Source organism: Podarcis erhardii, assembly GCF_964252035.2.
Source record: "Podarcis erhardii genome assembly, chromosome: 6".
In the NCBI taxonomy this organism is placed as follows: Eukaryota; Metazoa; Chordata; class Lepidosauria; order Squamata; family Lacertidae; genus Podarcis; species Podarcis erhardii.
In genome coordinates this window covers 64,886,119-64,913,527 of record NC_138510.1, presented here as the reverse complement: position 1 = coordinate 64,913,527, position 27,409 = coordinate 64,886,119, and the positions used below count along the sequence as shown (strand labels likewise).

Genomic DNA, 27,409 nt, shown 5'->3' with positions numbered 1-27,409 from the left:
AATCGCCAACATGGAAGGACTGTTCTCTACATCCTTCTGAAATTTGACTTGATGGACTCAAATTAACACTGACACCCACAAAAAAAAATTTTTAAATCCACCCGGGTCAGTGCTCTTTCATACACTACATTTATTTACTCACATTGTTTACGAGTTATATTCTTCACAGTTGAACAAAGCCACTATGTTGAATCTAGAGTAAGTTAACAGTTTCTTTCTAAAAAGAAATCCCATGGCATTGATGACTGATGCTGGAGATCAGGAGGTAAAAAAGCATCTTGTATCTTCTATGTTGGGGCATTCCTTATTCATACATGCCTTTCTGCTCCCATCAGACAACAGACACTTTTGTTTAGTGATGGGCAATGTTCATATTAGTCTTTAGGCACTGCCTTTTTCTTTGACCTTCATTCTAGTCAGCTTCTAAGCAAGAGATACATATTTCTCCTTTTTACTTCTTCTCTTGATATATCCTCTTGACGTAATGGAAACCTTTTATTTGGAGCATAGTAAAGAAAATATAAATAGATGCCTTATTTAGATGTAGTAAGATTTTCTGAATGCCAACGGTCTGGGGTTCCAAATGTAACTTCAGGTAAAAAAGAAGAAATCTTAGTAGGGGAATTTCTTCCTGGGAATGGGATTAGGATGCCTAGGATATTACTATATGAAGTCAGTTTGACAGCAAGATAAGAAAGAAACTCTGCAAAATAAGAAACTGAGGTCAGAAAGGAGTCTTGATATTTGAACGTAGGTTAACACTTGCTGAAACCGTTACCTCAATCTAACAAATATTCTGGCAAATATACAGGCAAATATTCACTACTCTGGTATTAGTCCAAGTTTAGAAGGTTCTGTGGTTCTTCAACTTCTGTTCAGTATTGTGGGGAACTGTAGAAATACAAAAATGTTCCTAAATGATGATTTCAATGCTGCATTTTCACTGAACACAAAGGACTTAAAAATCAACAGAGCTATATCATTGTTGTCAAGGACTTAAGTCTCTAGAAAGCTGGTTCTTTACAAGAGAAATGCAAAATGCAAAACATCTTATGGAAACAAAGCTACTGTGCATATTGAGCTGTCCATTTAAATTGATACTTCTTAATATGTGCAATTGGGAGGGGTTAATCCCCTAAAACTAAACAGGTGCTTAGTGTAATTGCAAAAGATTTCCAAAACTCTTGGTTAATATCCACGTATCATTCCTTACTCTATCATACAATGCATAGGACGAAAATCTCCTTTCATATTTAGCGGGGGGGGGGGGATTATTCTGGTTAACTGAAGAGGATAAACTCTGAGAGAGATGATTCTATTGATGCAGTTTGACCTGAGGTTCATTGAGTCTCTAAGATTCAAAGTATCCACCATGCTGGCAAGTCTGTTGGTTTAATGCTGGAACTAACTTACAGAGAACTGTGGGCCCAACCAGAATGAAGAGAGCACATAGGAGAGAGCTGAACCTTCCTCTTCTTGCATTTTACCTCCCCACTATTCATTACCTCTCCAGGTGTTTTGTCCCAGCTAGACTCACTCACTGCATCAGAGTCTGACTAACGTGAAAAAAGTATTCAGGCAACAGATCGGGGCTAGGTAAGCTATGGGAGGAGGGAGGCTTAACTCTCTTCACTTGCATACTATTTTTGCTATTCAAATCTGCTCCCAATGCACATTATGCATGGCTGGAGGAGACTCACAGTCAATCAAGTCTACTGCCATCACAAATTGTCCTGAATCTAAGGCTTCGTTCTTATAAACACTTACTTGGAATTCAAGTCCCATTGAATTTAACATGGGGTTTGCCTAGATCCTAGCATCACCATGCAGGATTCAAGGGACTTTCTCCTGTCACCTGCTCTTTAAATAGGATGACACTTGATGGGGGGGGAAACCCAAATCTGTTGGTAGTTTCCTATCAAAAGCATAGAAGAAACCTTGCAGTATAAAGAGGCTTGCTACTATTGTTCTTTGGGTTGCAGCATGGCTAGAATGTTTTCTGGGAGAACATTTCCCACCCCACCCCTCCTCTCTATTATATGGATAGGAAGGGAAACCATAAGACTACTGCAGAATCTATAACATGGCAACATAAAGGCTGTATTTTCCCTCCCGCAGCATGCAACCATTGACTCCTGGTTCAGATTTATACATTTTGCAAAGGACACATTTTAAGATTAACACTAACTTTTCTATTACCACAAGGTAGTTTTCAGTAAAATGGGTACATGTGGCCCTGAGCCAGAGATTCTTGTGTGCAATTAGGCTTTGCATGTGGCTCGCGCCAAGTATGGAAATCTGCATGTAGCTTTACAGATCCTGGATACAGGTGTTTTCATCCACATCAAGAAACAAATGAGAAGGTGTGTTCTCATAATACTGTGAGGAGTGTTGGGGGTGTACATGCACTTAAGCATGTGCATAAGACCTAGCGCACCTGCTTCCCCATCCTTGGATGATGCTTCCTTTGCTCAAATGTGATGCTATCCAGCAATGAGCTATCTGTACAGAGGGCAGGTCTCTTATGTCTGCCATTCCTGCCCTCCATCACTGAGCTCCATTGTGGGTTTGTGGTGTGCATAAAGGTGTTTCCATGCGCAAGGGCCCCTCACATGTCTACATAGAGCAATCTCTGAATTGGGGTTAATGTCTGCAAACAAAAATCAGCCTTCAACTTTTACAGAACTGCATGCCTTCAAGGCACACCGAGATACCAAATAACAACTCTTGGTGTTCTGCTGCCGAAACACAATATTTAACATGTGGGCCATTATCTGAATTGCACATATTTGGACACAAAGAACGATGCAAGTGTGCTACTGATCTAGCTAGAAGCTTGACATTCTAAAGTACAATGCAGAGCGCTGAGCAAATCTGATGTGTCCAGTCTTCAATCAATGTACAGCATTTTATGATGCATGTAGTATTTTAAGTAGCAACAGAATATGACTTTGAGGGCGGCAGCCTATAGTAGGATATTACAGTGTTTCTCGCTTCAATGTAATATTTTGTATGGGTTTAGAGAAGATGGCCTCTGTTGTGCATTGTTTGTGAAATGTTTCTTATCCCAGAGAGGTGTATGATGTAAAATACGTCAGTGAAAAGTGTATATTTTATGTGAGAGGAAAATACATTTTATTAAAGGTAAAGCTTTGTTAGCTGTATAAAATGGCAACTGTTCAAGTGTACAGTAACTTCTTACTAATGTATGAAAATCTGTGATATTTTTGATTTGATTGTATTTGTATTGCCCAAATAAAACATTTTGGCTGTATTGTTCCCAATTCTTGCATTTCTGAAACAAGACTAAATAAGATTCAGCTATCAATAAGCCACTAATATGAGTATTGTCATTATCAGCATCTTTGTCAGAATAGTACTTCCCCTAGCCCCCCCCCCCAAAAAACCCAAATGATTGCAAAGTCATGGCCCCAAATAAGGATGTGCACTGAACACTAGATTCAGGAAAAACCTTGATTTGGTGATTCAGAAAGTGGCCTCACTTCAGAAAAATGAAAGTTTAATGTCTCCTCGTTCACTGTTATTATGGCTCCTTTACTTTTTGGCAGAATTTGGTTAAATTTGCAGGCACAGAACCCCTTCTGAGTGGATAATGCCTGCCAAATTTCAGAAGGTTAGAGCTTTTCTTGAAAGACATGGATTCAGCCATAGTGCATACTGGAACTCAATGTCATGCTCTCTTGATTTTTCCACCAGCACAAGCTTTTTTTCTTGTCAGACAGAACAATCCCCATCTCCTCCCCTGCACACTGTTCTGAGGATTCTTGTGACCCTCCAGAATGGACTTGGAGGAACTGCAGGGGCACACAGAGGAAGGAGAGGGGAGAAAGCCTCATTGTGCTAGTGGGAACTGGCTTCCACTCGTGTACCAGGTTAGTTGAGTCTGGGACACTGTGTTGCTCCTTGAGCCCCACCCACCTCCACTCTTCTCTGTGGGCACAACTGGTAAACTAAAAGGACATCAATTAAATCTTTTTGAGATAAAATTTACACCTTGCCAAAACTGTCTATGGCAACTCTTAATATTGGAACTGGTGACTATTTTATGCAGCCCAAAAATTCATGTAAATTTTGTACTCTATGGCATATGTATTCCCCCATGGGGGGGGAAACAACAACACCCACACATTATAGTTGAATTGGTTTTTGGTTTCATGAAACCTGAATAGCTTTTTATAAAGCACCACCGGGGATTGAAGGGAACATAATCGCTGTTATCCACAGCCAGTGCAAAGTGAGAAACAAGTGGAAGTTAATAAAAGTTCATGAAACAAAAAGCACTAAATCTAAGTTGCTTGTTTATTAACAAAACCATAACATCAAAACTGTTCGAAGAGCCTGTGGGGAGATTTGGAAATGAAGGGGAGCCTGCTGAGAAAGCGTCAGCCCCATAAGATCAGAAACAGCTGTATTCTAAATGAAATTGAGCTGAAGACGTCTACCCTCTGGTAACCTCACAAATAACAAATTGCAATTGTCTAACCATATAATTTCAAGAAGAAGGCAGGCATCAACCAAATCCTTCCCATAAAGAATGACAGTCTTGTGCTTTGGATAGTCCTCTAGAAGGTGAACTATAATAGGTGTGTTAAAGATAGATCATGACTTGCAGGGATGATGTTGGAATACTGGGGTACCTTAACTGCATTTACCTTGAAAGGAATTACTTCACCTGCCCACTGAACTTCAACTCATGAGATCCTACTCAACAGCTCACAGCCACTCTGAAGCAAAACAGTGTGAAGTATGAAATGAATAAAGTCCTAATAATTGCATGCTGCTTTTGCAAGAGCTTATGGTAGGGGCCTACGAATGAGGTTGCATGCTGAGACATATCAGTCCCCAGGAGACTGTGAGCAGATGTATTCTTAATGAGTCTGAGCTGATAAATTGACACTGCAGAGGGAATTGAGACAGACAGAAAGTAAATTCCCAGGAAAACTTATGTGGGTGGCACGTCCAAAAGAAGCTTCTCTGCTAGTTTCAAATGTTCTATATATTGGGGAAATGGCCAAGCAGTGACTTCGGACCATTTCATCAACTTTAGATTTAATCTGTTCTCAGAGCCTTTGCTTCTGGCCTTGACACCCTACCTGTCGAAGTCAGTCCACTAGCCAGCATAATCATCATGTCAGCCAAAAATGCCCTTCCATGCTAAGTGGTACTGTACAGGCAATATCAGCAGGGGAAAATGGGAAGAAATGCCATGTGAGAGCTAAAGTTAGTTGTATTAAAGCTGCAATCCTTTATCCATTTATATACATGGGTAACTCAACAGAAAGGTTGTTTTCTGAGTAAATACTGACTCTAGCTACAATTGCCCTGCATGTCCCATTGAAACCAATGGAACTCGTTCGTCTGTACCAACAAGTTCTGTTGCAGTCACTGGAAGTAAGCCATAACTTTAACTTCCCAATCCAGCTAAAGTTAATTACTTATGGGCAATTTTACCTTATCTTCAGGCAAGTTATTTTGTAAGGAACCTCTTACAAGAGCCCATATTAAGCATCCGTTGATTTCAACAAAACAGTTAAATGAGTTTACATCTCTCTCACTGAAATCAATATGCTTTAAGGGCACTTAACTTTGACCAAAGGGGGCTTCCATCAGGATGTACACCTAAATTTAAGCACATGCCTAATACTGGATGAGGTCTCCACTGAATTTTCATTCTTTTGTATCTGCAAATTATTCTCATATTTCCTGCAGGTATGTTCACCTTTACCTGCTTCAGAATCCTTTCAAATGTGGTAAGAAAACAAGAAGATGAGCACAAATCAGAGCATTTCTCTTCTGATCACTGGCAGTCCTTGGTTCCTTTGTAGCCACCAGAAAAATGTAAATTAGTGCATTAAAGTTATGTTTATGAATCAGAACTTACAGCTTCAAGGTGCTTTTTTACCATGCAGGCAGTTTCCCCAGTTCATAGGTACTCTGTCGCTGTCTGTTTGCAATTTGTTAAGAGGTAGCACAGCTGTTTCTGGATACAGGCCTAATGCCATTCCCAGCCATACTGGTACCGAGAGAGTCCCTATAGAGGAGAAAATATCGCATATTTTCCCCAGGGGTCGGCAAAGTTTTTGTGGCTCCTGCCAGCATGGAGTAGGCGTGTACAGCTTCCCATTGGCTGCAGGAGCTTCCTGCAGCCAATGGAAAGCCAGCCAGCATCACGGAAGGCGGTCCCTGCTCTGCTTCGTGCCAGTTTAGTGCAGCGCACAGGAGCCAACCGAGTGGGCAGCAGGGGTCCATGGGTCAGTTAAATGACCCCCATGGGCCACTTGCTGATCCCTGTTCTAGCCAACTTCTTTCTGCCACCACTTGTCACCCCAACACCTCACTTTCTCTTCCTCTAACCACAGTCCTTGAAAACACTCATCCAATGGCCTCCTTGCATCTTATCTGGAGCTGTTTTTCACTCTAGCAGTCAGCTAGGCCCCTCCAAAACTGGTTCTTACTAGTTTTGTGGTCAGGCAGCGCCCTTATATATGTAAAATTGCTCAAACTGATAATGAGTTTTGAAGAATTTCTACCTCATCAGACAAAAAAAACAAACAGCCTTAGCTTTTGTGGGGGCAAAAAATATAATTCAAGGTATGCTCATTCAAATGATACCACAGAACTTCATGGCTAATGAGCAGTGATATTCATCTGATAAAGGCGCATGCATTGCCTGTTTGGTCATGTTGTGGGTATTTTCTTTATCTAAAAACAAATGAAGGTTTTGTTAACTGGCATATTTCCTCAACTTCACATTTGGCTTCCTTGAATATCAGAGATAAGTACAGGGTTGTGGAGTGCTGCTTTAGAATGCATCCATTATTTTTTAAAGGTTAGCCCTCTATTCCAGAATATCAGACCCACAAGGGACATTATGGACCTTATTCCAGATTGCCACAACTCTAGTGAATCCATCAGTTTCCCACAGCAGTCCTTATTTTGGAGGTTTAGAGTAGGGATGGTGGTGAAATTTGGTTCAGTTTGTATTTTAATGTACACTTTCTGAAACAATGCATGACAGCCTTCAAAATTCGCATTTCTCTGAATTTTGTAAGGCAGTTCTCCAACCCAAACTGTGTACAGAAAGGCATATACATGGGGAATGTTTGAATGAAACTGCATATAGTAGTGAAAGTAACATATGAAAATGTATTTGCAGAAATGCTTCTGTTAGGACAAATGCACACTAAAATACTGATATATTTTCATGAGGACTTTTTTTTAACAAAATCACAAACTGATGCAGAAATATGGTGAAGTCAACACTGGGAAAAAGACAAACAGAGAGAAACCACTGTTTACAGATTCGTCCATTACTAGTTTAAATGTTCAAGTTATTTTCAAACAAGCGGTTAGTACCGATACACTGATTCTCTCCCCCAAAGTCTTATAAATTGTTATCTTAAGCTTTCACTGTCTATTCTTAACTTAGTGATGGATCACCTTAATTCGTTTCCACATTACGTTTTGTGTGCATTCAGTCATAGTCTGTTATGTTCCAGACTTTGAGGATTTTTCAAAATACTGCACTTTAATTGTATACATTTAGTACAATCATTGTTTACCCAAAGTACATGTTTTTATGTGCTTTTCAATGCATTTTCCCTTAAATTATGCATTTTGAATCCATATTTTCAATGAAGTGAGCATTTTTGGTTGCATTTCGAACAAAAACTGCACTGCAAAAATCAGAGAAGTGTGCAATCCGATCAAAAAGCTGCATTCAACCCACAGAATATGTCCGGGACTGGAAAATTTAGTTGGTTTGTATCGAAATCCAGACCAAACCAATTTCTCCTCCATTCCCAATCCCAGGTAGCAAGAATCCCCCACCCCGTAGTTCCAGAACTTTTACTGACATTGCCTTCTGAACTTGTGGAACAGAGGCGGGGAGAGAGAGAGACAGAAAGATGCTTTTTTTGTCTTTATTAGACAACTGGGTTTCCTGAGACAGCGTAATGGCAGAAGCTCTTTGTAATACTGGTGTAGACTAGAAACCCTACTATCATCACAATAGGCATAAAATGATAGTTTGCAGTATCTACGGATCATTATACCTTTTTAAATGCCGCAGGGCTGAAGTCATTCATGATGCCTGCATCACCTTTTCAAGGCATGTTGCTTTTTTCATTTTTGCTTTATATATTTTCAGAGACTGACACATAGTGTGAGAGAACCAGAAGGTGTACATACTTTACAGCTTCACAAAAGAATACAAAATTGCCTTCCATTCACACCGTAGACGAAGTTGAGGAGGACAGGTGCCTTCTGAAATTTTAACTAGACTTATGCAAGATCATGAGGGAAAATTTTATCCCCTAGGATATCATGGTAGGCACCTTTCTGCCCCCTTGTGATTTGTCTTTTTGCTTGGTCCAGGTTGATTAATTAAACAGCTTTGAACCCTGCATTCCTGAAGGAACATCTCCACCTCCATCATTCAGCCCAGACACTGAGGGCCAGCGCTAAGGGCCTTCTGGTGGTTCTCTCACTGCAAGAAGTGAGGCAGAGGGTCTTCTCGGTAGTCGCACCCACCCTGCAGAAATCCCTCCCACCAGATGTCAAGGAAATAAACAACCATCTGACTTTTAGAAGATATCTGAAGGCAGCATTGTATAGGGAAGTTTTTAATGTTTGATGTCTTACTGTGTTTTAATCTTTGGAAACCACCCAGGGTGACTTGGGCAACCCAGTTCAATGGGTTGCATATAATTTATTATTATCGTCATCGTCATCATCATTATATTATGATGTGGTGGTCCAAGCTGGGTATTGCCTGTATAGCTCTGCCTCTGATTTTCTTCTCTAACATGTAGTAGCACTGGCACAATTTCTAGGAATGATACAAGGGAATATTCCAGCACTAGGACCCAATTCCCCCCCCCCCTTTAGTGCCTACAGTGGCTGGGATGGGAAGAACAGCAAAGCATGGCTGCTGACTTAATCTGAGCCTCGGTGCCTTTCATTTTCAGGCACTGTTGGAACCCTCAGAATTCCTTTCCCACTATTACCGACTTACCGGCTTATTGAAAAGACATGGCTATTCCCCACCCGCTCCATCGCAGTAGTGATCCCAGGGCAGGGTATAATAAAACACAACAGGAATGACAATATCAGCCACAAATCAAAACAGAAGAACAGAACAACAACAAGAAACCAGCAGAAGCAATAACAGCAATACCACAACCAGGTCAACCATTGATATCCTCTAAAGGTCTGCTCAAATAAATGGATCTCCAGAGGACCCAGTTCACTGAGAGCTGAAAATTCAAGGAATGGGTCTGGAGTTTCCCTGGGGAAGGAAGCCCTCTCCCACATCCATCCCTAGCTATAGCCCTTTGTGCCAGAAACATGTGGTGCCAAGATGTCTTTGGGGGGGTGATGTATTTGGCAAGCAGGACATATCTGTGTGACTCTGAACCATTAACATCACATAAAATGCTATTTTAACTGCTGCAGCACAAGCCTGTTCTAGCACTGCTGCGGCTGACACAGCCATTATGAGATTGGCCTGTTCCAGTTAAAGCTCCCTGTGTCTTGCACAAATGACCCCTGGGCATTTAACGCTGCAAGTAAAGGTCACCCATTTGTATCTTTGGAGGGAAGTGGCTCCCCATAACATAAATGGCCTGTGATCCTCCCTCTTGTAATACACTTCCCTTGGTTGATTGTACTCACACAAGTCAATATATTTTAGGATTTCTGCTCCTTTCTCTATAAAAAAAAACATTTCACAGACGGAGGGCCGGAGTTGAGATGCAAGGAAATCTGAGCATCTTCGTGGAAGACACAAAGCAATAGCTGCTTCCTATGAAATCTAATTTAAACCATTAATGTGGGTCCATAAAGCAAAGTCACATCGTCGGATCCGAGTTATTTATGGCATTGGGATCTTACTGATTATGGCAATAAATAATACAGCGTGTATCACTAGGAAATAATGTAAAGTCAGTTAATCCACAGGAGAAGTGGAAGGCATTGGAACAATTCGCCTATTATTCTGGCGCAGCAATTTCATAACAGCAGCCTTCACACAATTGCGCTCTTCCAGGTAGCAGGCAATTTGGCCTCCCCCCCTCCCGCCCCCCGCTTCCCTGGCTGCCTGCATCTTTTTTTCTTACAGCCCTAAGCAGCTTCTACTCATTTGTTAATATTGGGGCAAGCAGGGGGAGAGATCCCATTCAGCTGCTGATTGTGCACATGGGCCCTGCCAGTTTGGCTCAATCAAACTGGCAGGATTACAGCTCCTTTCAATATTCCCACCATGGCACCAGCAAGATTTCAGCTTAATCCTGGGAGGCATGAGGTCAGCCTCTTCAGCCATTTCCATGTTGACAGCAGTTTGCTTTGGCTTAAACACTGGCAAGCTGCCACACCCTCTCCGCCTGAACCCCGTTAAACCACTTTCATCGTGGCTCTGCTTGGAAAAGCACAACTGGTACTTTTGCTCTCTGTTCCTCTTTTATATCCCTACAAAGCGACAAAACCAGAATTGATGGCGGTGGGGAGCATGCTTAACTGATCCAGTTGGCTCATAGAATCATTGCAGCAGGAGCTCCTATGGCCATTCTCTTGAAAAACAAAGATGAAACCTTTCTTAAGTATGCTATTTAAGGTTTCATGTTTGTTCACAGGCAATGCACCAGAGATGCATTTAAATATTGCCATTTTGTCCTAGAGGCTAACCATTTTTATTCCCTTTCACAGTTCAGCGCTTAGGACATTTCAGTCCATACCAGAACTGTGATAGGATAATACAACCTCAGCCTTCCCAAATCTGGTACCCTCCAAATCTTGTTGACATCCAACTCCCATCAGTCCCAGCCAGCTAGACCAATGGTCAGGGATGATGGGAGCTGTAGTCTAAGACATCTGGAGGGTGCCAAGTTTGGAAAGGCTGCCCTGCAAATCGCCTGGGGAGCATGGAGAAAATAAACAAAAGCACAATTTGTCAGGTTTCCATTGTGATGAGATAGTAAACAACACGGGTTCAATTATCCCTGGAACAGATCACATGACCTGAACTGTGTTGAGCCAAATCAATTCCTTGTAGGGCATCTATGAACTAGGAGAAGGGCCATAGCATCAGCTTTGAATGCGGAAGGTCCTAGGCCCAACCCCAATATCTCCAGTTAGGCTAGGAGAGACTTTTGCCTCAAACCCTGGAGAACACTGGCCTGTCAGTGTGTATGGCACAGAGCGTTTTGCACTATAGAAAGGATTGCAGACCCATGAAAGTTTTGTTTACATGATCTGAAATGTGAAGTTGGACACACCATTGGATTTGGTTTTTTGTTGTTGTTTTTTTTGCATGGGCCTGGAAATAGATTGAGAAGGTCTAATTGTCATGCTATAATCTTTAGCTCTTGCGTTGTCCTTGGCAGCACAGAATCAGTGAGGCTGCTCCAAGCTTTGTCATCAAAATGCTCACAAAATGGGGGTGGATTCATCTAATGGGGCCCATGCAAAGACTTGTGCTATAGGGCTATCCCCTTCCCTCTCCTTGCCCCATACAACCCCTGCACACATCCCAATTAGGTTGCAGGGGTTAGTCGAACCCCCAAAACAGCACATGGAGAGCTGATGTACTGATGGAGTGATCGCAGAAGCACTACGCTGAATTCCTGGTATCCAGGCTTTGGTTTTTTAAAATTAATAATACAGGTATATCAATTCTGAATTCTGATCTAAAAATTCTGTTACTGGATTCTGAAATCCACCTTATAAATTACTCAAGTGCTGACTACAGCAGCTCTCCAGGGTTCTCTCCCAGCACTTCCTGGCAACGTTGGGGACTGAAACTGGGATCCTTTGCATGCAAAGCAGATGCTGTATCCCTGAGCAACAACACTTCACCAGGCAACAACAAGAAAGGGGAGATGGAGCAGCAAAGCTAGGACATCCCAGGGCTCATCCATGGACTTCCAACAGCAACCCCACATGCCACAGATCTTCCTCTGCTTATTTTTTGGAGAACTTGTAGGAGATGAAGGGATAGAGGATTATATATCAGAGACACTTGTTTGTTTTTTCCTTCCTTCCTTCCTTAGCACTGAAACAGCGTTTTAGCTATCACAACCAGGGTAGGGCAGGAAACCATGGCTTGCCCAGGGCTGCCCCAGTGTGCTTCAACTGAACAGCAAAATGAATAGAGGGTTCTCACATCCAAGCCCAAAGCTCCAGTCACTCTGCTACGCTGGGCTTTAAAGAGAACATTGTAGCAGTGGTATCGTACTTCTTTGTGCCCAGTATTTATCAGCTGACACCCAACTGCGCTGCTGCTGAATGCTGAACATGGGCTGACTCTTATGCAAGGATGAGTCACCTTCCCCATAGCAATATTCTGCCACCTACTTGGCAGACATGGCTACAATCTGCTCTGCACTCCGTCTTGCTGGAGTCAAAGCTTGTGGAAAGCGGCCATGCTTATTGATTGAAGCCTCTTAAGATGTGTGGCAAAGGTAAGAGGGGTTTCTTCAACTTGGCTGCTGGGGTTTTACTTCCTGTTCAATGCCATGTTTCCATGGATGCTCTTCTAATGAGAGACTTCCTTCGGGGTACATTCTTTACATACAAGATACATTGCTTCTTTTCTTCTCTCTCTTATGCCCTGAGGATCTTCTACTATAAGAGTTTTGTGTTAAGGCTTTGCATTGAGGCAACATGAAAACAAGTCACAGAGTGACAGAAATCAAACCAAAATTGTCATTTGTTTTAAGTAATCACAGGGACTACAAGGGCCGACCTTTCTCTGCTTGGTGGCCCCTTTTTTTATAGAATAGGACTAATGAACTAACATAGCATTTATTTATTATTGTGCCTCCATTTCTGCTTTCATGCTCCCGCTGTGATTTCATCTCCCCCCCTCCCCCAGTGTAGTGTATGTTGATCCAGTTGTGGTGTTGCTTCACATAGGTAATTTTAATTTCTTTTCATCTGCTTTATGAAACATGACAGCAAATGGTCTTAGACTGAAAGGCATGATATAAATGTAACTAAGGAAGCAAATAAATGAATAAATGAAATGATGGACAAAGTGAGCAAAAATAAAACTCACAATATAGGCACCGAGGTTTTGCTAAAGCGATCCTTTACCCCCAGCTGTCCTGTCAGGAAAAGATGGGCAAGGGATCTGTGCATGCCTAGCTCTCTTTTCTTGTTCTTTAGAGCACCTGGCAGACAGTTGCTAGGATGGAAGTAATTAGTATTAAATTATCGCCACTGCCATTTTCACCTGTTCCACTTACAAATCCCTGGAACTTCAGTCTTGTTCAATTAGGCTCTCACACTGCCATCTCCCACAAACACCTTTCTTTCTCTGGAATTGATCCCTAACCCAGAAATGATTTTATTAATTTAAACACACACACACACTCCTCTACAAATATGGTTATGGTGCCAATTCTTAACTAGAGGCGGAAGACACTATGCAGCTGAGGACCAAGCTACATATTAAGTGTCCCTTTGCATCATCTAGTGTGCAGATTTTCTCTTTTATAAAAATACAAATCATATCAGCTGAGGGGTGAATGTCAGTTAATAGAATCATAAAAGATACAGAGAGGAGCAGTTAACTTTTTTCTCCTCCACTGCAGTCCTTCATTTTCTGAAGCTGGTGCTTTTCTTAATTTGGAAGGAAATTACCCATTGGCACCAGTGGAGGATTCCAACTCCCCCCATGCAAATACAGTGGTACCTCGGGTTAAGTACTTAACTCGTTCCGGAGGTCCGTACTTAACCTGAAACTGTTCTTAACCTGAAGCACCACTTTAGCTAATGGGGCCTGCTGCTGCTGCTGCCGCCGCTGGAGCACGGTTTCTGTTCCCATCCTGAAGCAAAGTTCTCAACCTGAAGCACTATTTCTGGGTTAGCACGGGTCTGTAACCTGAAGTGTATGTAACCTGAAGCGTTTGTCACCCGAGGTACCACTGTACTAGCTTAAAAAACTGAACCCACAGCCACTGGATGCAATGATGCCTTTAAGATAATCTATAGTTGAATCCAGCTCTTCACCATTCACTTGTCATTAATCCCCTCCCAACCCTTGCTATTAAAGAAAATGGGTATTTTCTATGTGCATGTGTAGATAAAGAGAATAACTTCTCAGTCCTATGCATATCACCTCAGAAGTATGTCTTATTGAGTTCTATGAGATAACATGCACAGGACTAAGGGCTTAGCCACACCTTTCCTCTGCACTTTCCAGGCATGACCCACACTTTAAAGCTCTGTATCTCAGCCCCCCCTTTTTTTTGCTCCATGATACACCACTCTTTAAAGCTAAATCGGACCAATTGGTAATCCATTAAAAACCCAAATAGCTATTTGCTCCAATTCTGCTTTAAAGAGCAAGATTTCGCAGGGGGAAAGGGGGCGGGGGTTCAGACACAGAGCTTTGAAGTGCAAACCTGTGAATGGAAAGAGCAGGGCAAAAGGGACGTGTGGTTGTTCTTCATGCACACTGAGGAAGCTCTCAACAAATCACAGTATTTGGCCAAATGTGCCATAAGGCTGCGATGGCTAAAATGATGCTTTCAGCTCCTTGGAATGAAAGAAGGATAAAACAACGAATTTCTATACCATATTTGGTTGGTCTGGTTGGTGCATCTTGTGTGTTCCAAGTAATCTCACTCACATCATCTCCTACAAGCTCTCAAAATGTTAGGGAAATGGATGCTGAATAAGCAGAGGGAGAGCAAGGACATTAGAGTCTGACACTGTTGAAAGCCCATGTGCATACCCTTGAACCGCATATGAAGGAAATAGTATCTTTGGCTAGGTAAAGCAGTTCTGCCTTCGAAAGGCCAAAAAGTAAAAGGAAGAAAAATCCTCTGCTCTCAGTTCAGTGGAAATGCATTGTGCTTTTAAGTGAACCATCTCACAAGAGGCAAATGATGCTCCATGGCTGTACAGGTTGAGCATGTGTATCTGCTGCTCTGAAGCAGCACAGGAGAGCCTGTGCTTACAGAATGTGACATGTCAAAGCAATCTGTGCAGCAAATTTATGCAAACATTCAACATGTGACCTTTATCTATAAAGCTCAGGCTTTAACCAGCATGTTCTCTCATGTATCATTTCAATGCAGAGCAGTAAAAATTCGAGATATTTTGTTATTTTTGCCTCAAAATTTGCTTCCTCTCTCCTTCCTTGAAAACTTCTTCTCTGGTGATTCTAATGAATCGGTTCATCTCTGGGCTTGAAAAACAAAGAAGCTGGGAAATCTTTAAGGCTATTTCAGGCTCCAGGAGATAGGGCAAACCAAAGCTATGCTCATTACTCAAAACTAAACCCCACTGAAGTCAATGGAGCTTACTCTAAAGCAAGTGTGTATAGAACTGAAAGTGTGATGCCACTTTGAACAGTCAAAGATGACGATGCGGTACATGAATTGCAGCGAAAAGAATCAGAATGCTTGTGAGTCCATGCATGCAACTAAGAGGAACACATGACCAGTCACATGCTGAATCAAAATGGCACTGAATGCCCTTCCAAATCTGGTGGTAGGGTTTGGTTGTCTGCAGATGCAGAACATGCTGTGGGATTTGCATAGGTGCTCAACAAAATCTACTGCAATTCCAGAGGAATCAGGCCAAGTGAGCTACACAGTCCCTGAGTCCTGTTTACAAATCCAGGCTCCAGGTATCTTGGGCATAAGGGAGCTATGAGGCCACCAGGCTCTGAGCAAAACTAGATAAATGTTCCAGCCAATTTTGACAACAAAAGTTACGGAGTTGTCCATTTTGATTCAATAATGCAAGTATATTTGGATTGCAAATCTGAAAAGCCATTATTAGCTGCAGCCTTAGCTCCTATGGCTACCAGTGTCAATATCTGCTTCAGAACGCCTTTGATGTCCCCCCAATGGACATCAAAGTTCTTGTGTTCTGGTGGTTTCATGAGTGCTAAGAATTCACCACTGTCTACAAACCCAGCTTAAGAAACGCTCTTTGCAGGCTTTGCCTTGTTTCCTGAAGATTCACTGAGCCAGTTTTCAAACAGACCAAGGCAAGCGAGGCAAGTCAGTTCTCTTGCTATGACCTGCCCAGGTCTCTGCGTATTTACTTAGGTTTTTAGTACTGTAAGGTAGATAAGGTCAATGAGCCTGACAGTTTGTTCAAGCTTTGTTTTTGTCTTTTCTACCACCCTAAATGTCATCTGCATCCCCCCCTCTCTCTCTGTGTCTGTCTGTCTGTCTGTCTGTCTGTCTGTCTGTCTGTCTCTCTCTCTCTCTCTCTCTCTCTGTGTGTGTGTGTGTGTGTGTGTGTTAAAGGCAAACAAACTGTATTGCAAACATTTATGTTCTGTTCATTATTATTTTTCATACACATATTAAACACTCACACATCCAAGCTTTCCCAGAACCTGGGTAAGAACTGTTTTTTGGGTCAAGCTGCTGTGGATGAAACAACAGCTTGACCCAGGTGGTACTTTTTGTTTCACAATATAGATCCATTTACTATCCATTTTCCTTTAACTTCATTCACCAAGCTTTTCCCCCCCGGTATCTCCTTGCCCTACACAACTATGTATAAATTTTGATTTTTGCAGCACAGTTGACCTACAAAGATGAAAACAGCATGAGTCTGGAACATGAATTTGGCTTTATCTTTCTAGTTTCATTTCATTATGTTTTACCAATACTGTTTCTTATGTTCATTCCCTTTGTGAAGGGATTCAATGGGACACAGCCTTTGAGCTTTGTATGTAAGATCAATAGAGATCCACAGCAACAGAGTCATACACAACCAAATTGCATGAGGGAAGGTGGGTTCAATCCCTCCTCCCTGGCACACCTCCCGCACTGACAAAATTCAATTGTGGGGGGCGGACATAAAGGCAGGAGCCAATATTTAACTATTATCCCACTTCTGGTGCAGAGAGATGACGTAAACTCTTGGATAGGATTGCCCCATATACACATTTCTGCAAGCAATTTCCCCTACTATAATCATGCTGTCTTCAATGTTGTTATCACCAATACATGCATTTTTATGCATGTGCCTTCTAAATTTTAGAGGTGTCTTTGTGGGGACTGCCACCAAAACGGGAAGACTAAAAGCCCCCTTTATGCATAATCCTTTGAATATAACTGTTAAAACATCAACATTTTGGCAGAATTCTGGTGCTGCATCAGGGAGCTTTGCGCTGCATCTTGGGTACAATGCAGCTTGCAATGGTCACAGAGCAATCACGCCTATAGAAGCAATAAGGCTAAATTTGCTACACTAACCCTTTAAGAGGTGCAAAAACAATCCAAGTTTCTCCTATTCAGCTCTTTTCCTCATATCTTATCAGGATTTTTGTTTTGCATGCGAAGAGGCTGAGGAAAGAGATGGAGTAGATAGAGCAGGAGAAGCCAAGAGGTCTCACCACCTTTCGGCAGTGTTGAACTGTGTTGCACTCTCCAGAGTATGAGCTGGTGACTGAAATAAGGCCCAGTATTAACAACTGAAAGAGGAGCATCTTCTCTGACTAATCAACACATTCCTTTGTTTAAGAATGCCGTGAATAACTGCACATTGCTGTTACAAGCCCAGGAATAGACTTTGAATGCACTTAACAAATGTCTGATATACAAATTATTCAGTTAATTGCACCATTTAATTGATATAGTTGAGCAATCCTTGCAGCCTTAGCTAAATTGAACTCATTTTCTCTGGTGTATAATGAATGCATATCATATTGGAAAACAAGGAGAAGATTAATATGCCATTGGAGAGGAAGAAAAAGCTGTGGAATGTTTGGTCATGTCCATTATTGCTATATTTGCCAATGAACATTTCTGAATGCGAAGCAGGTACATTATATGAGGCAAGGACAGTTCTATTAAAGAGTGTTGTTCAAGGCATTCCAATAATTTCTGTGTAGGTTTTCCTTTCTACAGGGTGTTGCATTCTTCCTGAAATGAATGGCTTGGGTTTGCATGGCACGAGTAGGAAACAGTCCAATGCCCAAATCTAAAAACAAACCACTACAACCTGACCTTTTGTAGACCAGAAGACCCAGAAGAGCTGCGTGAAGCAGAGGGTGGGTGAAGAGAGCAAAGCTTGCTGCAGGCTGAAAGAAATGAACCAGCAAATAAAACCTCAGAGACCAATTGTGGAAGAAATAAGCTCAGAATGAAATGAATATAACAATTTGAAAGGCAGTGCTGCTGAGACCAGGTCAACTGATTTATATGAAATACAAACAAATTCAGACTTTCATAGGAAAAGACTCTGGTATTGACTGGGAGTCTCAAAGAGGTCTAAACAGATGCCTTACTTTACCATTCCTTTCGGAGCAGATTTTCAATTTATTTCCTTTTTGTTGTTGTTGTTTATTTGTTTGCAACAGCTAAAGTATCTTAGAGAAGCTTAACTTGACCAGTGCCTACAGACTGGAAATACTGGGGCCATCTGAGGTTGCTGTGGTCATTTCAAATGTTTATGCAAAGAGACTGGCCCACAGCTTGCTTATATTTATTTTTAATTTGGAATTAATCCTCATAAGTTACATGGAAAACTTAATATGCTCATTGAATTTCTTAGATCTCAGAATACCACCATCTGGAAATGGATGATTTCAACTGACATTATCATCTGGCATGTTTGACAGAGAGTGTAGTTCTTGCATCTTGAAATAATTTTGGACTGCAATCGTATTCACACTTACTAGGTAGCAAGTCTCATCAAACACAGTGGGACTTCTAAGTAGATAAATATACATAGGATTGCACAGATTATTGCTGTTTGGGGCATCAAGGTCAAGGTCAATGGTGGTTCAAGACAGGGCTAATAAGCAGAAATAATGATGTAAAAAGGAAATGGTCAAAGCTGTAGCAATTCATGTCTTCATAATAATTCTTTACATAAAGAGCATTTAGTATGCTGCTTATTTCTTCCCACATAAAACATTCACAATGCTGGCATAAACAGTGAATTGATCTGAGAAGCTGATCCAGTCTCTTAGAATGCATACTCAAGATCACTATCACTTTTCTTGAAGATTTTTTGTTTGAAGATCACCTGGGAATCTTTGCCAGTTCCTGTTACTTTCTCACTTGTCTACCTCAAATGCAGACCCATACTGGCCCACAACTACCTTCATGGCATGGTTGGTGACAGTCTGACAAGGTATTACCCCCTCCTTCTGCATGACTTCCCCACCCTCCCATCACCACTTCCTTCAATATCTAACCACTTGGTTTCCAGTGAATCTGATACACTGTCAGTTCTACCACTGGTCCTTACTAACATCTGTTGAAATTAAAGGTAGAGAAAACCATGTCAGTTTCAAAAGGCATGGTTTATGTGAACCAGCACTGATTAAAAATATATATCTGCTTAAGTTCTCCCCTCCCACCCACACACACACACACCAGCAGATGTCAATAAGGAGAGGGAAGCATTTCATGTTTACCTTGCCTTTTTCTTAACAGAGAGCAGGGAGGTGCAGGAAATGGCTATGACAAAGAGTCCATCATCGAAATGGGTATGACTCAAGGAATGTTAATCTGGGCCTAGGTCAGTGTGACCAACGAGCCACTTTCCTCCAGAAATGAGAGGTAAAATGTCTAGAGAAGCCATTCCCAATGGGTCACACAAATGGTGGACTAAAAATGCACTTCAGGTAATGTCATTTGCTCACAGGTGACCCAAAACACGCAGGAAGAATAAAATACCATTCTAATTATTCCTTTCTGTATCACCATCAACAATTTTAGAAAGCTGATACAGTGGTACCTCAGGTTAGGTACTTAATTCGTTCCGGAGGTCCATTCTTAACCTGAAACTGTTCTTAACCTGAAGCACCACTTTAGCTAATGGGGCCTCCTGCTGCTGCTGCACTGCCAGAGCACAATTTCTATACTCATCCTGAAGCAAAGTTCTTAACCTGAAGCACTATTTCTGGGTTAGCGGAGTCTGTAACCTGAAGTGTATGTAACCTGAAGCATACGTAACCTGAGGTACCACTGTATAAGCACATTTAAACTTGCACAGCAGCATGAGAGTGAGGCTCGAAAGCACTGTAAATGGTACATGTAAAATTGATCATCACACATCTTCCATGATTGCTCTCAATAAGAAATAAATATTGCCAATTGAGGCAGAATCCTGTGGTCTACCTCCTAGCAGAGCCTGGTTACCGGAAGCTTGTTACCCACAAAAGCTTCTGCACTATTTTCCTATTGTCTTTCAAGAACAATTTGAGGTGCTGTTTTTGACCTATAAAGTATATAATGTGGCTCTTCAGCTTTTAACAATTCTTTTTCAAACAGAGCCTATTGAAGACTTCACCCCAGGGAACACTATTAATCAATCAGTAAGGCTAGATTACATAAAGAACTTTCTTTAAAAAATGGGAGGGGGAGACAGTCCCTGACTAATACTGGCGTTTATTTCAAAATCACTGTGCTCCAATCCAGAGAGGGGCATAGGGAAAAGTGCACAATGGGACTTTTTTGTTTTCTTTTTCCCCTGAAGTCAATCTTCCTTTCTGCACCTATCCTACACTGCAAAATGCTTTTTAGAAAAGCTGAGAAATGCTTAAAGCAGGTTGTGAAACTTGCCATATAGAAAAATGGTACTTTCTGGAGCATGTCCACCAACTCAAAGATGAATAAGTGCACATTTTTGTTTCCTTTTACATGCACTCAGGTAGTTCTCTACCCTTTCTCCCATTTGACAGACAACCATTTACTCGAAAACCACATGATGAGATGCTCGCCTATAATTTCTGCCTACATGGTAAAGGAAACCTTAGAATTTCCTGGCATCCCCCGATTTCTGGTCAATTCTAAGTGGTATAACAGGATTCTCCACACCACCATGAGGGCAGATGTACAGATGACCAGTATTCCATAGATTAAACTGTCCAGCATTGTAATTTATCACTTAGTGAATTGTCCACTGTACTCCTCCATGGCTTCCAACACATTTCCTGGTACAACTCAAAGTGCTACTCCTGAAAAACCATGCATATGGCTTGGTTTCAGAACGCCTGAAGGATTGCCTGCTTCTACATCCAGCCAAAACAATCTAAACAAACCTATTCCGAACACAGAAACCAGCAAAACAAAGAGAAGTGAAAGTTGTGAGGAAACAAAGTAATCACAAGTTCAGGTTTCTAGAAAAGCTCCACATTTTTAAAAAATTTCAAGCAACACCTGTGCTAGAAGCATCCATAGGTTTCCTTTTTCTGGTGGAAGGAATGGGAACTTTGGATACAACTCTACAATGATGCTGCAAAAATTCTAAAACAAAAACAAAAACTTTGAAGACTGTATATGACAAAAAAATGAAACATTTCCCCCATACAACGATCTCAAGACTCAGGCAGTAACTGTAATCAACAAAGGCAAGCCAGCTGTTGTCCAATATCATGAAAACAGATTGTAAAATATTAGCATCATTGTGGTTAAAAGGTGGTTGGACTTGATGGTCCTCGGGGGTCCCTTCCAACTCTACAATTCTATGATTCTGTTATTCCATAATATCTGGACATCCACATATAGATCAGGGCAAATTTCTTCCAGCTAGGAAACAAAGACTGTAATCCTGTACCCACTTATATGGAAGTAAGCCACACAGAACTAAGTAAGATGTTAACTAATAGGACTTACCTCTGAGCAGACATGAATAAGACTGCATGGTGAGTTACAATTTTAGGAGAGTAATAGATATTGAGGACGGTCAGTTTTGCATGTACACTGAATCGCAAGGAGATTTGGGGCAAGTAAGAAGTGACATGATAGGTGTGTTGTGGGAGGGGGGATTATTGGTTTGGTTCTTATTTTTATTATGTATTTTATGTTTTTATATTGTATTTTTATGATGTGAACCATCCTGAGTTCGAAGGATGAAGGGAAGTATAAAAATGAAAATAATTAAAATTTTAAATGTATGCGCAGCATGGGGAAAAAGAGGCTAGAGCTAAGATTTTTCTTTGTGTTTCTCGTTTTCATACTGGTTGCCCATTCAAAAGCGCAATGTCTTACACAAGAGCTTGCACAAACAGAGGGACTTCCTAGATTTCTCCACTAAATCCAAAGCAGCTTTTCAATGGGTCTAAAAGCACCTTGGATACAACCCAATGTTTTATTTTATTTGTTTTGTCAGCTGCTTTATTTTGTAAGTTGTACATGTGGGTTGATACAACTGTACCTTTCCTTTTCCTAAAAATAAAATAAAAAATGTGGGTTTTTTTTTTACCATTAGCCCTCCATGCTGCGTGAGGAAAACTGAAGGGAGTTTAAAAAGCATTTGTGATGTGGCACAGCAGACTGCCATTCAAAGGGGAAATCCCACTGGGCATGCACATGCCTGAAGGAGCTCTTTGTATCCCAGCCACTGCCTGGATGAAGAAACGTCCAGAGACATGTTCAGAACATTTCTCTCGGCGCCCAAAGCCATTTCACAGGTAACAGCCCTAGTTAACACTGGTGTAGGAATCCACATATCCAACCTTAATCAACGAGTCGAGTGACTGCAACAATTAAATAATGCATGCACAGCTTTCCCCATCCTGGTTGCCTTTGGACATTGCTGTACTGTCTATTCACGATCTGTAGTTTCTGGAAACAATTAAAGTCGCTTTTGTTTTGACAAACTTTTCCAGCTAGATGAAAAGGTCTCTCTGCCTTAGGTGTTTGTTTTCTGTTGTTTTTAAACCCATATTCCATTGTTTTTTATACAGTTCTAAACATTATTTCATCTTTTTTTCAGGGTATGTTTGTAAATCATCTTGGGCATATATGTGGAAGGAGAGTAACAACAACAACAACAACAACAACAACAACAACAACAACAACATCCCTAATGGCTAGCACCGGCGGGCGGGGGCTGAAATTCAGCAACATCCAGACGGCACCAGGTTGGGGAAGGCTGACCTAGGGCCTTGGTTGGAGGATAAATAAATTAGATATTCTGCTACAGTGTGTACAGTGTCTCCAAGATTCTTTTTTCTTATGGAAGGGCATCATAAATTAAACAGCTCGGCACAGGGGGGAAATTCCAGACCAAGCAAACACTCCAGAGCGTGCCTAATTTTTCTCTTGAACAAAAACGTATAGCAAACAATAGATAGAAAAGAGGAGTTGCAAGAGATAACACTGCACTAGAAAATTGTTTCTTTGAACATTACAAGCGTGTATCTTTGACAAATTGTTCCTCCCTCGGCCCATGCGCCCAAACAGAGGCAGTGCTGATTATGTTATTTCCAAGGCTTTTGTTTAGCCAAACCTATTTTCTAAACAAGCTTCTGCAGAAGATGCTGCCTGTGTTTTGAAATGCTTCCTGGTATATTGTTTTCCTTGCAAAGATGCAGAGTCCTTGATATGACGCTTTTCTCAAATGCATGTGAATGCAGAAGTTATCAACAAAGAACTTTAATGAAAAGGAAAAGGAAAGCTCTACCTGAGCGTGAGCCAAGTCCCATTCTCCACTGTCTCTTTGTAACCTTATAGCGTAGGCATGCAGTTGTTTGCCAGGTTCCCCCCATTCTCCACAATACCTCTATTCATTACTCCCCAGTACGCCTCTTCATTATGAAATACTCTCAGCCCTACAGGGGCCACAGGCAGCTAGGGAAGTCTAATTCTGCAAGATTACTTGTCCATAACTTTGAATATTTAATTATACACAAAATAAGCAAGGAAAGTGTTAATATCCTGCCTGCTTTTCTACTCTAAGAATGTAGGATTTCAAGGCAGAGAAAGCCCAGATTTTATTGGGGGGGGGGTCTTCATGATAGCTAGTTTTTACTACTGTACAGCGCATGGATAAACAAGATGGAATTGTTCCAAGAGTCTTATCCTTGAAGCTTTAACCTCATGCAGAAGGCTTCATAATTTCAGATTTAAGCTTCCCATGCTGTTGCTGTAGTAGTGGATTCCAACCCATGGTTTCACAATTGCCCGGGTCAACAATGCCATGCTGTTTCTTGTATCTTTTTTTCTACTGCTGTGCACCATTAGTGCCTGTCAGCCACCATTTTGAGAATTCTACTGTGTCTGGTGCATGCAAAGAGTAGGTTCCAAAATGGCCAGCTACCAAATTTAAGCCAATGGCAAGCAGAGGCACACCACAGCAGAAGAAATTAGTTTAGAGGACAGTAGTTGCAGTAAAGAGACAGGAAGGAAGGGACAGTGTGAAAGCAGCATTCTTTTCTTTGTTTGTCCAAATGCTGAACAACAAACACAGGTATCAGGCACCCAAAAAAAAATACTAAAATAAGTTGTTACCCAACTTATTTCTGCTCTTGTCCACCTTTGTTTTCACTGTCTAGCCTACCTAGGTCTCTAGCTTAGTTAAAAATAATGTGTTTTAGCTTGGTTCTCTATCTGCCCACAAATGCTGGTTGGTGTGTTGTTTTTTTCAGAAGCCACAGTTCATTAAAAAAAAGTGGAAAACACTCGCCGGCCTTGGATCAGTAGAAGCTACGAATCCCCAAAAGTCAACCCTACAAAAGAACTGACAGTTCATTACAGGGCTGTATGTCATCAATGAAACTGCAGGGAAGATCATTCATCTTGTGCCACCATAGCAACTGTGAATGTGTGTGTGAGAGAGAAAGAGAGAGTGGGGTAGAGAGGAGAGCCAAGGGTGTGCTTAATGTCTGTTAACTTGGTTTCCATGACAAAGACACAACTTGTATAGGAAACCCATACTATGCCCATTCTTATCAATGGCCTAAAGCAGCAAAGAGTCAGGTTATCTGCACTGTAACATAGCAAAAAGCAGGCACAGTCATTTTACAAACATTCAGAAAGCTTAAGGGGGGGGTATAGACATTTGCACATGCCCCTATACTAACTTAGTGCAAGGATGCTTCCATGAAGCCTAAAGACACGACAAAAATCACAGATGGGAGAAGAACGCATAAGAGCAAACACCACCTTCTTTCCTTTTCCTGCTTCATAAATCATCCTGTTTATGTAATGTGGCCAATAAAGCAAGACACAGTTAAGAAAACATTCTTTCTTTTTTTATTCCTATGAAATGGTAAAATGATTGATGTTATGTATGGAAGAGTGTATAAGGAAGACACAGCGTTGGGGGATGATTTACTGATGCCCACTGAAACGTGGGGTTTGGGCACTGTAAAATGTCAGGCATTCAAAGATATAAATGATTGAAATAATGGGGAAATGCCCTTAAAAAGAGAGGACTTGTATGTAGTAGGCGAGGTGGGGGCTGGGAAGGGCATAGCAACAGTGTGTCTCCAGTACAATCCCACACTGCACACTGGGGAAAAATAGAAGTGATTTAAGAGTAGCAATTTAGCTCAAAATATCTAAAGACAGAACAGAGCTCTTCACCTTCAACAGGCAAACGCTTATCTCCCTGCCTTGGCATTTGTAAGACAATGTATTAGGGCAATGCTAGAATAATAATTACTGAGCGACTGTAAGGAAGTTGTTTTTATAAGTGTTGTGGTTCTGTTGTCTCTTCTGCCTCTACCTTCCCCTTCACAAGATAAAAGAGCTGGATATGTACTGTATGGTGGATATGTGCAGCATAAAAATGACTTAACTGAATTTGGATTTATGGATTCCCCGCCAAGCACAAGTTTACTGAAAGGTATCTCATGTAATATGTCAGGAATCATTGGGGCTGTGATGATGTCAACTGTGCCAGCAGTTTCTATAGGGCGTTTCTGTAGGTCTGAGCATCAAAACATAAATGTCATTGGTTCTGCTTTGATAAAGTAGAGGCAGGTTGGAGAAAAAAGGGGAAAAAATACAACCCCTTCACATGTTTTCTGGGAAGATTATACATTTGACCCATTTGAAAGCCCATATAGGTCATTCAGGCAAACACAATCCTTTGCAATCAATGGCGCCACCGGGAACCTAGACCTGAGAACTGCCCTGAGATCTATGGATGAAGGACAATATAAACATTTAATAAATAAATCCATAATAAAATTAAAATTAAACTGGTGGGACACCTTGGTCACTTAGGTAGTGTCTAGGAGGTCCCCGTCTTCTTCACTTGAGAAAGGAACAGCAAACACTTAAGCAGTGGAGATGTACCTGGGGCCTAAAGCCTCTTACCTTGATTCAGAAGGGGTCTCAGCTGCCGCGGTTGCTGCTTCACTGGGAGAAAAGTTGTGTGGTACCCTCTTCTGTTCTGGTTCTCTATCCTCCTCCTCTGCAAAGAAACAGTGGACAATGAAACATTGCGGTGCATTACCTTGTACATTACTCAGAAGTAAGCCCCATTTTACGTCCATGGGAATTGCTCCCTGTTAAGTGTTTCTTCCTGCAGAGGCCTAGGGCAATTGGCTCCAGAATTTGTGGCAAAAATGATGAGCCCAGCATCAGTTTCCAGCCAGAAATTATGTGGTGAGTAGTCCCTGGTAGAAAAAAAAAGTTACTCTGTTGGGATGCTGGAAATACTCACTGTAGCCTCCGCCACTGGGTAAGTTCTTGGGTTTGGCTGAAGGGGAAGAGGGTTTTTTGCAGAACCCAGTTGAGCAAAGTAAAATAAATCATTCATAAAGACAGCATTTTGAAACCTGCAGCTCCAAACTTAAATGATAACAACACAGTACAGTAGTCTGTAATGTAAACTTAAAAAATGTTGTTTACTTACATAACACTGCAGACTTGATTCAAGCAGAAAATGGCAGTCAAGTAAGTCAGGCAAAATAGACTTCTAGATTACAAAACACACATTTGAATATGGTGCCTGTGCTCAAGAGAGCACAGACTACACCCTTTCTCCACAGCTGCAAGATGTAAAAGAGAATGAGCTCTGGACAGGAAGGAAGTAGTAAGTTTTTTCCCTATTGTTCTCTTCCTGCCCTGTGCAAACAGAGGACGTGACCTCACAGAGTGCCCTCTAGGAATTTGCAGGGAACTCTTATGTCTCTTAACCCTTTGTTCAGCTAGCAAACATGAAATCTGTATTTTGACTGGAGCATCATTGTACCAAATTAAATTCAAAGAAAACACACACACACACACTAACACACAGAGAGAGACACTATCCCAAGCCTTTTCTACACGACATAGTTGCTTATTTGTTTTGTTTTGTAAGTGTTTTCCCTCCCTGGAGGCAAGGGTGGGATCTGCTGCTAGTGATTTTTATGATTGGCTAAGAAGAGGAGATGGACAGAAGCAACTAGGAAGCCTCTTTGTCACTGAGAATGTACTGTATTAATGTGATTGCGGGTGGCAGTAGGAAGATTGAACCTTGGGCTTTGGAGGCTGTTTATGACACGTAACGTGGATGGTGAAAAGTTGCTGTTTTTGTTCCCTGTGACATCATTTTGAGACTCATTGCTTGAGGCGCTCTGCTGTGCTCAGTGCTGAAAGGTTACCAAGCAGGGAGAGACATGGAGGAAAACAGAGTTGTTGCCTAGAGGCACCTGTGGAGCCATCAAATGATGGAAAGCAACTGA

The 27,409-nt window shown here is 41.5% G+C and overlaps 1 long non-coding RNA gene across 6 annotated transcripts in view; it reads right to left on the bottom strand.

The window, feature by feature from the left end:
• LOC309344287 overlaps positions 1-26,971 on the bottom strand; it is a 96,970-nt gene extending 69,999 nt beyond the window's left edge. For 5 of the 6 annotated variants that reach the window (XR_014157660.1, XR_014157661.1, XR_014157662.1 and 2 more), the window contains exons 1-2: positions 26,599-26,971; positions 26,058-26,154 (exon numbers count right to left, since the gene is read on the bottom strand). This is a non-coding gene — a long non-coding RNA (uncharacterized lncRNA). The remainder of the gene's footprint in view (positions 1-26,057; positions 26,155-26,598) is intronic. The other variant, XR_014157665.1, reaches the window with a different exon arrangement.
• Positions 26,972-27,409: the final 438 nt, after the last annotated feature.